General features: G+C 46.9%; 1 pseudogene; it reads right to left on the reverse strand.

Annotated features, from left to right (window-relative positions):
* Nucleotides 1-222: 222 nt before the first annotated feature.
* On the reverse strand, nt 223-15292 carry LOC139020867 (RNA exonuclease 1 homolog; annotated as a pseudogene).
* Between the last annotated feature and the right edge of the window lie 439 nt (nt 15293-15731).

Consider the following 15731-nt stretch of genomic DNA (forward strand, 5'->3'; position numbering starts at 1 on the left):
GGAGGGCACAAGAAGTTACACAGGGGCTGGGGCTCCAGGTAGGTTAGACCTGGGTCCTGGGTGCCACAAAGCTCCTCCTGTGCTCTCTGTGTCTGTATCTTGATGATGTGGACAGGATTAGCTCTTGAGATTTATTGCACTGTTTTGGAAACAGCCTGGGGCTAGAGGATGTGCCAGGGGCAGTGGGAGGCAGGAGGTAGGAGGGCAGGGGACAGGCGGTGGTCACCACTTGGTCTTGGCATCTTCTTAAATATTCCAGATCACCAGGTGCATTGCAGGCTCTGGCATCGCTGGAGCTTTGTCCATTCATATTGTCCTGAATGATCTGTCTGAGGTAGTCAGTCATGAGGTTCCCAAGGGAGCGCTTGTAGGGGAGGCCCAGGAGGTGTAGGAAGAGCACAGATGTGTCCACCACAGTGCTATGGATGAACCTCAAGGCCAGCAGGCTGCTGCTCTCCAGGCTGTGTCCAATGAGGATAGTATCAACATTGAACATACTCAGCAAGATGGTCTGGACATCCTGGAGGTACTGGAGCGAGATGCTTATGTCAGCAAGGTCAGCCTCAGTCACTGCCGAAAACCTTGTGTTGTCGTCCACAATCTCATTGCCCAGCTTGATGAAGGCGTTTTAACCAACCTGCATGTCAGTGTCTACCACAGTGATGCATGCCAGCTCCAGCCATATGTGGTGTAGGACATTTCACAGTCAAGGGCATAGACTCTTGGGTGAACATCTTCTGGAAGTTCTTTATCAAAAGTCTTCATGAACCCCTCAAGATTTTCCTTTCGGCCATCTTGCAGGTGTTGCTTGGCAACCTGGCAGCCAGTGGAGCCAATGATGGCCGAGCAGCACATGTACTGAGTCTCCCAGCCACCAGTCCCTAAATGTTACCAGTGAGTAATATTCTTCATTGCTCACTCAGCGGCCTGAGGGGCACATGAGGGGCACACGAGAGACTCAGTGCCATGCCGGGAGCCGGTCCATCCTTGCTGCTTGACACAATCGCTGCAGGAAAGAAACATCTGCACAGCATATGTTTCAATGGACCTGGCATATATAGCATACTGTTCTTAATATGTTTGCTCCCTTTAGCGCCATGTGTTTTAACCAAGGTCACCTCTCCGAGAAAGGTTGTTTCCCCAGGTGGGGATCTTTCCCTGAGGTTAGGGAGGGGATACAACCCCTTAATTAAGTGCCAGGCGGGTAGTTAAGCTACATAATCTTTACTCCCTGGAATGGAGATAAGAAACGCCTTAACCTTTGTAATAGAAATTGACAGGATTAAAATCGGCTGGTATAAATACGGATGTAACAAGACAACAAACATCAGCTCCTCATCAGCTCCTCATCAGCTCCTCATCAGCTCCTCATCAGATCCTCATCAGCTCCTCATCAGATCCTCATGAGATCCTCATGAGATCCTCATCAGAACCTAGCCAGAACCTAGCCAGAGAACATGGCAAAAGATCCTGGACAGAACCTGGCTACAGAACTTCACTGGAGAACCTAGACAGAACATGGCAAAAGAACCTGGATAGAACCTGGCTAAAGAACCTAGTGACTGAACCTGGCTGCAGAATCTGGAGAATTTGGAAACCCTGGCTGGAAAACCTAGCAAGAGAACATGGACACAGCACTTGGCTGGATCCTAACCAGAACTTCACTGGAGACCAGAACTTCGCTGGAGATCCTGACCAGAACTTGGCTGGAGTTCCTGGCTTGAGATCCTGGAGGGAGAACCTCGCTATGCTGATCAACTGAACGCTGACCCCATGCCATTCCTTCTTCGCCGACTCCGTCCACACCTTTGGGGACCCCTGGACCCGCTGGGATTGGACCCCAGCAGTGCCACAGCAGCAGCAGACCCTGCAGGAGGAGTCTTTGGGCAGCTTCTCCTCAGCAGTGAAGATGACAGTGCCCTCTGGCTGCTTGGGAATGCAGGAAGGGGTAGCCGTTCTCCTTATGCTGGTCCTTGGTGAGCAGGCATTTTTTGAGGTGGTGGTACAAGGTGGCCTTTCTCAGATCCTCCATATCCGGGTTGCTCAAGCAATTGAGTGAGAAGCTGGTCTTGGTAGCTAATTTGTCCCTCAGCACCACCTCATGGGACACAACCCTCTGGCCACTGGTTTTTCTGAGACCAGGCACAGTGCTGGAGACCAGGCCCCACAGCTTCTTGCGAGTATTCACAGGTGGATGTTCCTGCTGGGTCTGCGGTCATTGGCCACCTTCTCTCCATCCAAGTGCTTTCTTGGTGGCTTTCTGGTCGGAGGAGCAGAACTTGAGGCACTCCTCAATGAACAGGTTGAGATATCATTGGCAGGTGACCATGGGGATTTCGCCCCTGAAATCTTTGGGGATAATAGGCTTCTTTAAACTCTGTAAAGATGGGCTGTGTGCCATGCATTTAGGAGGAACGGTGCTGGTGGCCTTGGACGCCATGCCTGACGGCATGTGCATTTTCAGGAGCTGGCTGCTACTGTCCAAGAGGGTTCTCTTGGCACCTGCAGCCAGGCAGGGACTGGGGGTGTGGGCAATCCTTCTCTTCTCACCGGGAACTGAGATGTGGATGGAGGACAGCTTCTTGGCCAGCTGCTGGTGGAGGACATTAGCCAGTAGCTGGCTGACTCCCTCTGAGCCTGCTGCACCCTCAGGTGATACACCTCCTGGGTGGTGGGAGCCAATGGCATAGAGGCAGGGGTTCCAGTGTTGGGGCTGGGCAGGATGTACTTAGCTCTGCCTTCAGAACTTGCAGATGCCCTGGAGAAAACCAGCTCAGCACTGTGGCCCTCAGGGTCACGCTGCCCCACGTATCCTGGGTGCCAGCATGGCCCTGCTCTCCTGGCCTCTGGTGTCTAAGAGCTCAGGCTATGCACTCACCCCTGATATAGGCACAGGGAAAGGCGAAATCCCTGACCCTCATTGGATTGAGATGCTAATCCAATCCCACCTGATCTAATATTCTCTGCACTGGCTTCCAGAATCCCAGGGCTCCCTTAGGACTCCTTGCCTTATTTGATGAGATGAGAGATCCTCCTCTTTTCCCAGGGGACAGAGTGGTCAAACCAAATTGCTTCTTGTCCTCTACCTTCTCTTCTGTGGGGGCTCCACCCCAGGAGACACTCCCAGTTCCCTTACAGGTGAGGAAACAGACACAATGCCTCCCAGCCAAGGACCATGGGCGCGAGCCCAGCCCTGAACCCACTTCCCATGCCTCACTGGGGGTGAGTTCTCCCATCAAGCTTATTTATTCCTCTCTGTTCCATGTTTTCTTGGCTGTCAGTAAGAGGAAGGATGAGCTGGTTGCCTGCCCTGCATCCCCACTCTAGTTGTGAGAGGAAGCTGTCCTGGACTCCCCTTGTGCACAAGCATTGGGTGCACAGAAAACCTGATGCCAGTATAGAGAGGTCCTAGCTATGCTCCCCAGGGAACTTTGGTGTTTCCAAATCTGCTGAGAATCCGGGCCTTGGTGGTGATTGTGGGGGCAACACCGTTGTTCTGCTCCCAGGGGCTGCTGGGGAGTGGACTTCAATCAGACACCACAGCTTTCTAGCACTGTGGTTCTGGGCCTCCTGAGCTCCAGTTTCTCACTTGGACAATAGAGATAATAATTCTGATACCTCGTAGAGCTGTCGTTTTCCCAATTTATGTTTCACATATATACACCAAGTGCTCCATAAATGTTCATCATCATCCTCACCATCATTATTTCACAGATGATTACCAGCTTGGTGTGAGTCTTGTCATTACTGCTTACCAGCTGTGTTACTTCTCTTTTTAATTTCAATTTTATTTTTATTAATTTCAGAGAGAAAGGGAGAGGGAGATAGAGATAGAAACATTAATAATGAGAAAGAATCATTGATCGCCTACCACCTACATGCCCCACACTGGGGATTGAGCCTGCAACCAAAGGATGTGTCCTGACCGGGAATCAAACCGTGACCTCCTGGTTCACAAATCGATGCTCGACCACTGACTCACACTGGCCTGGCTGGTTTACTTTTTTTTTTTAATTAAATTTATTGGATTGACATTGGTTAATAACATTATGTATGTTTCAGGTGTACAGTTCATTAATGCATCAGCATCCAAAGTCTAGTTCTTTCCATCACCAAATGTTTGACCTCCTTTACTCTCTTATCCTCCTCTATCCCCTTTCCCTTCTGGTAATTGGTGGGTTACTTCTTGCTGTGATTTGGAGATTTCTGTTTGTTACAGAGTAGGAAATTTTTAGGCCTGCTTAATTACCTAGCCACCTCAGCAGCTTGACAGACTGTGCAAAGTTTCTAGGAACTGAGCTCACACACCTGAGCAACAACCTACAAAGAACAAACAGATCAACACACCTGAGCAACGGCCTACAAAGAACAGACAGGTCAAAATTAAGAATAGTCCTGACCTTTAAGTTACTCAGAAATGAATAACAGGAGGATGATGAATAGCTTGGCTAAAACTATGCAATGAGCTTTTGTAACTTGGTGTAACTTGGCTTTGCTTGCTATGGGAACCCGAGCACGGATGTAGTTGTCCCTTTAAATGCTGGACTCTGCAGATGGTCGTGGCTGCTTCTCTCTTGGGCTTCCCGAGTGGAGGTGTGGACACTGGCCAGTCAATAAAGGCTCTCTAAATTTTAATCAGTCTGGAGTTCTGGTCATTCTGTCACTCGCGCTCCACAACGCTGTTCTTTGAAAGAGAAATAATGTCCTCGTAGACTTTTGGGAGAATTCCTGTGTGTAATATGAAGTGTCTGGCAGGACAATTTGTGACAGTTACATGGTAGATACTCTATAAAAGTTAGATTTGACCATTTTGCCAAGAAATGAGACCCAAGGCATTCTACTTTCACTAGAATGTTCCTTTGGAAGCGGGGCCAGCCCAGCTCATACCTCTTCCCTCTCTTATATTTTGTGATGTGAAGATGGGGTCACTGCCTTTGGGTTGTTCTTGTAGCCTAGCCTGACCTTTCCTGCTCATTGCTGTCACCATTGGCTGGCTGTGAGGTCCCAGAGTGCCTTGTGGCTGAGATGACATGATTTGTGCATCCATCTCCGCTACCTCTGCCCACAGGGCGGGTGTGCAGTCAGAGAAAGTGCAGCTGACAGGCTGTGAAGTCTCAGGATTAAATTGAACGTGTATAATAGGAAACAGCGAGTAAAGCATCTGTTTCCTAGTGTTGCCTTCATATGTGTGAGTCACACATTCCATGACCTTTGAAAACACCCAACTTTGCAAATTCGACTGTAATGTATAATTTTCTCCTAACATGCAATAAAGCATAAATGAAAATGTAACTGACCTCTTCACATCATTAATGCTCTTATGAAAAAGAATAAAGTAATTTATAAAGCCGTTAAAATATGATCCAGCCAGAGCACTTGCTGAAACCCATAAATCCCTGTCACTTGTTTCTGTGTGTACATGAGGTGAGCCACTGCCAAACTGGATAGCCCACTATTTAACTTCTCATAAAGCTCTGTGTTCTCTCACAGCTAGCATACTATTTTAATTTTATAGTATAGGAATGTGATTATTTTATAATAAATTCAATCCTCAAATATAGTCAGTGGTTTCAATGTCTCCAGACTACACCACGGGGTAAGGACTTAGGGTTCAGCAGGCTGATGTGTGCTGTATAGGTCAGGCTGTGCACACCTCCAGGACTTCCAGGGAATAGCGCCCTCTGAAGTTGTGCTGTGGTCCTGCGCTCCTCAGCATTTACATTCTGGGGGGATTGGCATAGACATACTGCTATAAACTGAATGTTTGTGTTCCTCAAAATTCATGTGTTGATGATGGTATTAGGAAGTGGGGACCTTTGGGAGGTGATGAGATCATGACAGTGGAGCCCTCATGAATGGGACCAGTGTCCTTATGAAAGAGACACAGAGAGCTCCTTCACCCTTCCCAAAATGTAAGGACACAGCAAGAAGACATGGTCTCCAAACTAGGAAGAGGGGCCTCACCAGACACTGAATCTGTCAGCATCTTGGTCACAGACTTCCAGCCTCCAGAACTGTGAGAAACACATGCCTGTTGTTGATGAATCTCCCAGTCTGTGGTTTTGTTAGAGCTATATGTCTGAGACAGAAATGAACATGTGAGTGAACAGCAGAACTCAGGTGGGTGCTGCAGAGAAAGCTAATAGAGAGTTTAGAGTGCAGAGTGAGGAGGCTCCTTTAGTTTGAAAAATCAAGATTTATCTAAAGAGGTGACATCTTACATGACAACTGGAAACTGGGAAGAGCTAGGCAATGGAAGGTGTGCAAAGAGGAAAGTGACAAGGATGATGCAGGATCGCACTCACACTATGGGGAATGGGTTATGGGAAGTGAGAGAGAAGTAGGGAGCTCAGTGAGAGCTCACGGGTGTGGTCCAGGCAAGGCCTGACTGTGATGTGGAAGAGGAAGGGAACAGTGCAGGCCAGAGTCAGGATAAATTTGGAGGTGGAGCCCCTAAATCATGTCCAATTTCCTTCAGGCTCTGTCATCGCATGAATGGCTTCCTACATATCATCTTTTTTGCATGGTCTGGAAGTAGGTGAGAATGGCCTTGTTTTATAACCAAGATGGTTGAGGTTCGAATGGGTTAAGTAACTTACCAAATGTCACAAATCTTGCAAATACAGCAGTAGAAAAGGAACCCAGTTCTTTCTGAATGTGAAACTTAAGCTCTTTCTCCTGGGCCACTTCTCTTCATTGTCATTTCGGTGCCAAGACTTGAGAGTGGCACTTAGCTTTCTCTTTCATTTCCTAAGAAACATTAAGAAGGGAATCTCAACTTCCCTTGGGGACATGGATACTGAGCTGGGTCCATTCTCTGTCAAATTGTGTGTTTTTCACAATCTGATTTCAATACAGCAAATGCACATTTATACGACAGTGAAGTGGCAATGACTGTGTGCTGACACCTGGTGTGGAAAGTGACCAGCTGAAACCTTACAAGCTATTTTCATGGATGTTGCCCTTCAGCCCTAATCTGTTTGCTTTGTAGGTGAAAGGACATAGATCCCATTTGACTATGAGATTTTGTTAAACTTTACGTCTTTACTTTTTCTAGTTGGATAAAAAATAATACTGTGCTTTTCCCCCCAGTTATAAATTGTACAGTAAAATATGGACTCTTGTTTACAAAGTATACTTCCACCCTTACAATTACTTCCCTGGAATTTCCATCACTAATCATTTAACAGCCTGTTACTCTTCCCAAAACTGAGGTCTCCTTTGTTAGCCAAAGATTTAGATTATTTAAGTGAAGAGCATATTGTTCTAGAAATCATCAGTTCTCTCTGTATGTGGTCTGCAAACAGTTTCTCTTCATTTGGCAAAGGCCTCATGTAGATATGGGACATGCACATTTCAAAACAACTCATGCATTCCTTACATATTTTGAATATTAACCCCTATCAACAAACAACAAGTGCTGGCAAGGATGTGGAGAAAAGAGAACCCTTGTGTACTGTTGGTGGGAATATAAATTGATGCAGCCACTATGGAAAACAGTATGGAGGTTCCTCAAAAAATTGAAAATAGGATATAAAAATTCCACTTTAGGGTATTTATTCGAAGAAACCCCAAATAGTAATTTGAAAAGATATATGCATTCCCCACAACATTATTTATAACTAGAGGCCTGGTGCACAAAAATTTGTGCACTCGAGGGAGGGGGTTCCCCCAGCCCGGCCTGTGCCCTCTTGCAGTCTGGGACCCCTCGGGAGATAACGACCTGCTGGTTTAGGCCTGCTTCCGGGTGGCAGAGGGCAGGCCCAATCCCTAGGTGCAGCCCCTGGTCAGGCTCAGAGCAGGGCCGATTGGGGAGTTGGGGTGCCGCCCAGTCATGCACAGAGCAGGGCAGATCGGGAGGTTGCGATGCCACCCTCAGTCACGCTCAGGGTAGGGCCGATTGGGGGGTTGGGGCACCACCCCCTGTCACACTCAAGGCAGGGTCGATGGGGAGGTTGCAGCGCCACCCCCTGTCATGCACAGAGCAGGGCCGATCAGGGGGTTGGGACGCTGCCCCCTGTCACGCACAGAGCAGGGCCCATCAGGGGTGTTGGGGCTCCGTACCCTGTCATGCACAGAGCAGGGCCGATCAGGGGGTTGAGGAGCTCCCCGCTGTCACACACAGAGCAGGGTGGATAAGGGGGTTGGGGCGCTGCACCCTGTCACACTCAGGGCAGGGCCAATGGGGAGGTTATGGCTCTACCCTGTCACACACAGAGCAGGGCCCGGGGGGGGGGGGGGAGGTTGGGGTGCCACACCCTGTCACACACAGAGCAGGGCCGATCAGGGGGTTGGGGCGCTGCACCCTGTCACACTCAGGGCAGGGCCAATGGGGAGGTTATGGCTCTACCCTGTCACACACAGAGCAGGGCCGATCAGGGGGTTGGTGCGCTGCACCCTGTCAAACACAGAGCCGCAGGGCAATCAGGGGATTGGGGAGCTCCCCCATATCAGGCACAGAGCAGGGCAGATAGGGAGGTTGTGACCCCTCCCCCTGTCACACACAGAGCCGCAGGGTGATCAGGGGGTTTGGGCGCTGCCCCCTGTCACGCTGATCCCGGTGCCGGGAGCCTCACTGCTCTGCTGATCCCGGTGCTGGGAGGCATATTACCCTTTTACTATATAGGATAGAGGCCTGGTGCATGGGTGGGAGCCAGCTGGTTTGCCCTGAAGGGTGTCCTGGATCAGGGTGGGGGTCCCCACTGGGGTGCCTGGCCAGTCTGGGTGAAGGGCTGAGGGCTGTTTTCCGGAAGCAAGTGACTGAAGCTTCCAACCGCTCCTTGTTTTCTTTTTTTTTTAATTTATTCTGGGCCAGCTTTAGCTCTGAGGCCTCTCTGCTGAAAACATCAATACAATGTTGCTAAAGCCCGGCTGAATGAAAGCCGGTTTCTGGGGTTTTGTTTATCTTCTTATTTGCAACATAGGACATAGTTGCTTAGAGTTGTAGCTCAGAGGCTGGCAAATGAGGTGGGGAACATTGGAGTCCTCCTTCATTGCAGCAAGCAAGCCTCATGTTGGCTTCCATCTGCCTGGCTGCCGGCCGCCATCTTGGCTGACAGTTAATTTGCATATACTCACTGATTAGCCAATGAAAAGGGTAACGGTCGTATGCTAATTACCATGTTTCTCTTTTATTAGTGTAGATAGCCAAGATATGGAAGCAATATAAGTGTCCATTTTTAGACAAATGGATAAAGAAGATGTGGTACATATATACAACTAGAGGCCCAGTGCCTTCTGCTTCCGGGTGGCAGAGGGCAGGCCCAATCCCTAGGTGCAGCCCCTGGTCAGGCTCAGAGCAGGGCCAAAATCCGTGCACTTGGAGGGGGGGGTCCTCCCAGCCTGGCCTGTGCCCTCTCAAAGTGCAGGAACCCCACTATTGATCACCCCAAAAGGTAGGCCCCGCATACCCATCCGGGGCTCCTTGATGGATTGCCCCAAAGAGGTAGGCCAGAGCCGGGGGTCCCATCTCTGCAGCATGGCGGGGCTGGGGGGACCCCAGCGGAAGCTGGGCAGAGCAGCCACTGGGCCCCGCCTCTGCTATGTGTGCAGCCATCTTGTGATAGCTTGAGGGCATTACAGTGTGATGGTGTGAGGAATACCTAGGCTTTTATTAGTAAGATGGAATATGATCTATACTAATAAAAGGGTAATATGCTAATTAGACCAGGTTGACCGGCCATCTTCTGGATGTCTGACTTCCTTTTGGACAAAGCCATAGTGGTGGGGGCCAAGGCAGAGAGGACATTTGGGGGCGAGATCAGGCCAGCAGGGGAGGACCATTGGGGGAGAGATCAGGCTGGCAGGGGAGGGCAGTTACAGGTGATCAGGTAGACAGGCAGAGGCAGTTAGGGGCAATCAAGCAGTCAGGCAGAGGCAGTTAGGGGTTATAAGGCAGACAGGCAGGTGAGTGGTTAGGAGCTAGTGGTCCCAGATTGTGAGAACAATATCCGGCTGCTGGTTAAACTGGCAGTCAGAAATCCCCCAAGGAGTCCCTGATTGGAGAGGGTGCAGGCTGGGCTGAGGGAAACCCCCTTCACATCACCCATGCACGAATTTTGTGCACCGTGCCACTAGTTCAGCCATAAAAAGAATAAAATCTTGCCATTTGTGAAAACATGGATAAACCCAGAGGGTGATATGCTCAGTGAAATAAGTCGGACAGAGAAAGACAAATGCCATGTGATTTTACTTATCTGGGGAATCTAAAAAACAAACAAACAAAATAGAAACATAAAGGACAAATTGGTGGTTGCCAGATGGAGGATTGGGTGGATAGGCAAAAAATGGTGAAAGGGATTAAGAAGTACAAATTACCTGTAATAAACCAGTCATGGGGATGTAAAGTACAGCATAGTGAATATAGTCAATAATTTTGTAATACTATGTATGGTGCTAGATGGGTATTAGACTTGTTGGGGGTGATCACTTTGTAAGTTATATACTAGTAAATATCTAATCACTATGCTCTACACCTGAAATTAATATCTTTTGTCAACTGTAATTAAAAATAAGTAAAAAACACACAACTCATGCATTTACACTGATCAGTACAAATTTCTTTTTCCTCCAGTCTTAAAACAAAAACAAAAGACCACTTTCTTTGTCTACAAACATAGATACTCACCAGTATCATAGCATCCATCCCATGCTGGTTGTTCATTCACTCAACAGATGTTTATTGACACTCTGGTGTCAGGAACTGTACTAGAAACTGAGAATATAGAAATGAAGTGCTTTTCAAGTCTTAAAGAATTAACTTAGAGAACTAGTCAGATTAGGCTAAATGTGCACTTTTAAAATTTATTTATTTATTTTTTTGAATATGTTTTTTTATTGATACTTAGAGACACATCAGTGAGAGAGGAACATCATCGATCAGCTGCCTCTTGCATGTCCCCCACTGGGGATCAAGCCCAAAATCCAGACATTTACCTTGACCAGGAATTGAATTGGGTCCTCTTGGTTCCAGGGTCAACGCTCCACTGCTGAGTCACACCTGCCGGGTCTAACCGTACACTTTTAAAGAACATGGAAATAATCACAAGCTCTGAGAAAACACCTAGAGGCTCCCCAGCTAGTTTCAGCGAAGTCTATCTAGCTACTGAGTGTTTGGGACCCTAGGGCTTACGTCTTCATATCGAAAGTCTTCTCAACTGGGGGATTCTGTGTGTTTACTCATGCATTTGTTAATATTCCTCAATGACGAAGGTGAGCTCCCTATGGTGTAAAAACTTGTTTATAAATCATGTAATGAGTGACAGTCCTAAATGCCACGTCATTGCTGTGGTAACGATCTAGGCATTAGGGCAAACAAATGATTGCATAGGCTTTCTCTGAAGCAGAGAACACCAGGATGTCTACCCTAGGAGAAAGTGAGGTGGAACTTAGAGAGTCTGGTTGAGTTGATGGTTCTAGGGAGAAAAATAGCTTTGAGATGTGTCTCAGGGGTGATTTTAGCTTGAAATACCACGTGGGATTGACCAACACCAACTATACAGGACAGGTGACAGTCAAAGGGTGTCCTTCAGGTAAAATAATCAGCTGGCAAAGTCTTCCACTTACAAAGATAGAATACTATTGTGTTGCTTAGAGTCTGCCTAAGAGCAATAATTTTTTTTTTTACCAAGAACAACCATGATGGCTTTTCCTGCATCTGATCTGAGTGGTTACAGCAGCTAAAAAGCCATTTGAAAAGCACATCTGCTAAACGCAAACCTGTGAAAACAATTCCTTTCATAAAAAGAAACCAGAAAGAGCACTTGTCACAGATGAGGTCCTGTTGTGATAGACCGGGACATAGCTTGCTATTGTCTTCTCTGTACTGTATTCTTTCCTCTCTGACTTATTTTTACTTTCTGTTTGAATTGGGTTGGCTCTATTTTGCCTTAAACACTCTCTTTACTCACTCACTGATAGGGTTGCAAGAGTGAAAGTCCATTCTGCCCACATCCCACAGAACTCAAAGCGGAGTGTTGTCAAGAGTCGCTTGACGTCAAGGCTGACTTTTAAATATGCCAAAAAGGCTTTCTTTGGAGAGAGGTCTAGACCGTCACATTCCCGTTTTAGAGAGCCGGTGCTGGCTGCTGGAATTCAAAGCCCACAAAATGCATTTCTAAACTTTTAATACACCACAGAGATGGGCGAGAGGACCTCAGATACTGACATTCATTTTTTTTGTTAATCAACACATTTAATGTACCATTCATATCTTCTTTTCTTCATCTTCCATTCCCTCTCCCCTCCTTTTTTTTTACAGCCCACTGATCTTGGAGAACTCATTTAAAAATCCTTTGTTTCTTTCTTTGTTGAACATTATAGATATAGTGTGTGGGGATGAGCTGTGCCTCGTATTTTAATGGAATATTTTATTTGAAAGTCTGTGTCTACACATTTAATTTAGAATCCAAGGGAACCACTAAATATGCCTCTGGAATCTGCATAACTGACTGATAACACCTCTCCCAGCTCCTACTTTCTGACACAAAGTGACTTGAAACACTTCCCTTTTCCCTTTCTATTTAATGTACTCCAGTCCACTTCTTTTTTTTCTTTCACTTTTTATAGTCCGTCATGGAATATTTGTTTACCAAATGTTACTTTTCTTGGATGGAATCTATTTTTGAGAAGTGCAAAAGCAAACAACTGTGCAAAGCTGTCAGGCTTCATTTTATTTATGCATGAATAACACAAATAACTGGAAAATGACCTAGCCTGTTTTTCTCAGATTCAGATAGAAAAACTGCTTCCGGGCAATGTTTATGCCAAACTATTCATGCCAAGTTTCCAGTTTCGGTGCCAGCTGGGTTTTGCAGCCAAGTTGTAAACCTTTGGTAAACATGGTTTGTAATGAAAGTGCGGACAGGACCTGGACAGGGCCGCAAGTGGGACTGCTGTAAGTTTACTCTAGAATAAAATTCTAACAGGAACAGGAGGGGAAAGAGGCTGGCTCAAAGTGTTCTCACCATAATGTGGAAAATATACAAATCTTGATATTTGATTACTAAAATCCCATTAGGCCCATTTAGGCGTTTTATGTATTTCCTTTGCCATCACTGCCGAGCAGCTCCATGCTCAATTTGAAGTGACTGCTTATTGTTACATGGTGGCTCTTCCAGAGCCTCTTTTCCCCTTTTCGTCTCCTACTCAAAGAGGGGGTGTGGGGGGGGGGGGGCGCTGAAAATTTCAAGACACAGGTGTCTGTGTTCACTGTCATCCATCACGATGCATAGGAAAGAATCAAACATTTTATTTTAAAAGTGGTTCACCAATATCCATTCAAGTCAATACTCTCTTTCCTAACATGATGTTTCCAGCGAGTTCTTTGTAAAACATGAAGGAGGTCACTTCTTCCCCTGTTTATAACCATAGTTTCTCATTTCCTTGAAGTGATACCACACGTCTACTGGGACTCCCATGATGCAGCGGGCACTGCTTCTTCTATGTATAAACGCGTTACCTTCCTCCATTCCCTGTTGTAGAACAAATTCTGGTCCCCCAAATGTTCACTTAACTTCCAAGGTGATGGTGTTTCAAGGTGGCACCTCTGGGAGGTGATGAGGGTGGAGCTCCCCCAAATGGGACCAGTGCCCTTATACTAGAGACCCCAGAGAGTCCTCTCACCCTTTCCTCAGATGCAGTGAAAAGACACTCTCCATGAAGCAGGTACATCCACACCGGACACGGAATCTATCAGCGCCTTGATCTTGGACTTCCAGGCTCCAGCGCTCTAAGAAATGAATGCCTGTTGTTTATAAGCTTTGTTGTAGCAGCACGAACAGACCAGGAGACCTTCATTCAAGGTCTCAAACTCAATCAAGTGATACTAATGCCTTCCTGTTCCTGGAGCATCCCGAGCCCACTCCTTTAGGATGCCCCTCTGCTGGGAGAGGAGCCCTGCTTTGTCTCTTAGGTGGCTGGTTCCTTCTTGCTGCTCAGGTCTCAAGAAAAATAGTCCCCTAAAACTCAATCTGAATCAGCTCCCACCTGCCCCGGCTGTCCTTCCATCTCCATCTCTTACATCATTGGGCATTTTTCTCCATAATGTATCTGAGATTACTCGCTTGCTTAGTTAACTGATTAGAGAGTAAATTTGATTAAAATGTAAATTTTGTAAGAGCCCGGAGAGTTTCTATTGTCTCCAAGTTGCATTCCTGCTACCAGGCAGACAGGGTACCCAATGCATATTTATTGAGTGAGGTAAATGTTTATTAAGCCAACATCTCTGGTTGAGGGTGTAGTAGCAAAGAAGGTACAATGATGGCTCACAGAGCAGCCTGGGTGATGTCCTCCTGGTAAATCTGGTCATAGGATACCAGCAGGGTCAGGCTGTGCCCATGAAGCCCAAGGCCCTGAGCACTCAGGAGCAGACTTCTGTGGGCCATCTCTACAGGTGATAAGGGATGAGTGGGTGTCCACATAGGACAGAGGATGAGGGAGCCCGATTCTTTGCTTGTGGTGTTTGTTATGATACACAAGCGAACCTGTGATCCCAGGCAGACCACATGGGTTGGCCAAGGTGAGAGCTAGGCACTTGGTTAATATGGTGTTGCATTGAGGTAGCTCTTACTTTTGAGAAGGGGCCAGGAGTCTCCTCTTCCATAAAAAGTGAAATTGTTCTGGCTTCTGGAGAACTTGGAAAAAGTCATTTGCTTTGAGGCACTTTAATTGCCAAGAAGAAAACTTTAAAAAGTTCTTTGTTCTTATAAGTAGGATGAAGTCCATTGCTTCATGTGGGGTTGATTTCCTTGGATGATCCTGCTAAACTAGAGCCCAAGGGTAGGATGTAGAGGCCTCCAAATATTGAAAGAACCAAAGCACAGTGAGGGCAACATGATGGTGAATGACAGAGATTTATATGAAACTGGAGGCCTGTTGCACGAAAAGATTCTTGCAATAGGTCTTCCCTTTCCCTGGCTGTCGACACCGGCTTTCCTCCGGCACCCAGGACCCAGGCCTTTGCTCCGGCCAGAGCCGCCTTCAGTCTTTGCTCCACCGCTTCATACCTACATATGCAAATTAACCGCCATCTTTGTTGGCAGTTAATTTGCATATCTCGCTGATTAGCCAATGGGAGGCATAGCGAAGGTATGGTCAATTACCATGTTTGTCTATTATTAGATAGGATAGGTGCAGATCAAAAATCAGTGAATAGAATCATAACTATAAACATATCTCTGCAGAGCACAGCTGAGTCTAACTTCTCCCTTTGAAGATGAGTTCAACCTCCTCTGAAGTCATTACTTACCTGCCCAGCTTTGTCCAGACTGCTGCTCACCTGTTCTTCATGCATGCCTGCTCTGGAACAGGCCTTTTCTATACGTTGCTCATCACCAGGCCTGCTCCTACTCCTTCCCCACCTTCTCATGGAGAAGCTCCTGGTCACCCAAAACTGTCTTTCACAGATGCAAATGCAGTGGTGACAGCTCGGACACCTTGAACATGTGTCTGGCCTGTTTTCTGTCTTTGAAATGAGGGGGAAAAAATCTCAAAACACCTCAGTTTTTATTTGGGATTCATATTACCGTTGACAATCAGTGAATATCCTCAATGAATTGCTTCTTCCCAGTTAATTCCCTTCTTCTTCTCATACTCAGGCACACACATCTGTCTATAATCTCTTGGCACATGTGTAACAATTATTTAGTGAACACTTGCTATGTCCCCAGCACTTCCTGTGTTACCCCATTTAATGCTGACCACCATCCTACGAGGTGGCTCTGTTGTTAACC

This window comes from Myotis yumanensis, unplaced genomic scaffold (assembly GCF_028538775.1).
Source record: "Myotis yumanensis isolate MYYU_CA2020_CCGP unplaced genomic scaffold, mMyoYum1.0.hap1 SCAF_1, whole genome shotgun sequence".
Lineage (NCBI taxonomy): Eukaryota > Metazoa > Chordata > Mammalia > Chiroptera > Vespertilionidae > Myotis > Myotis yumanensis.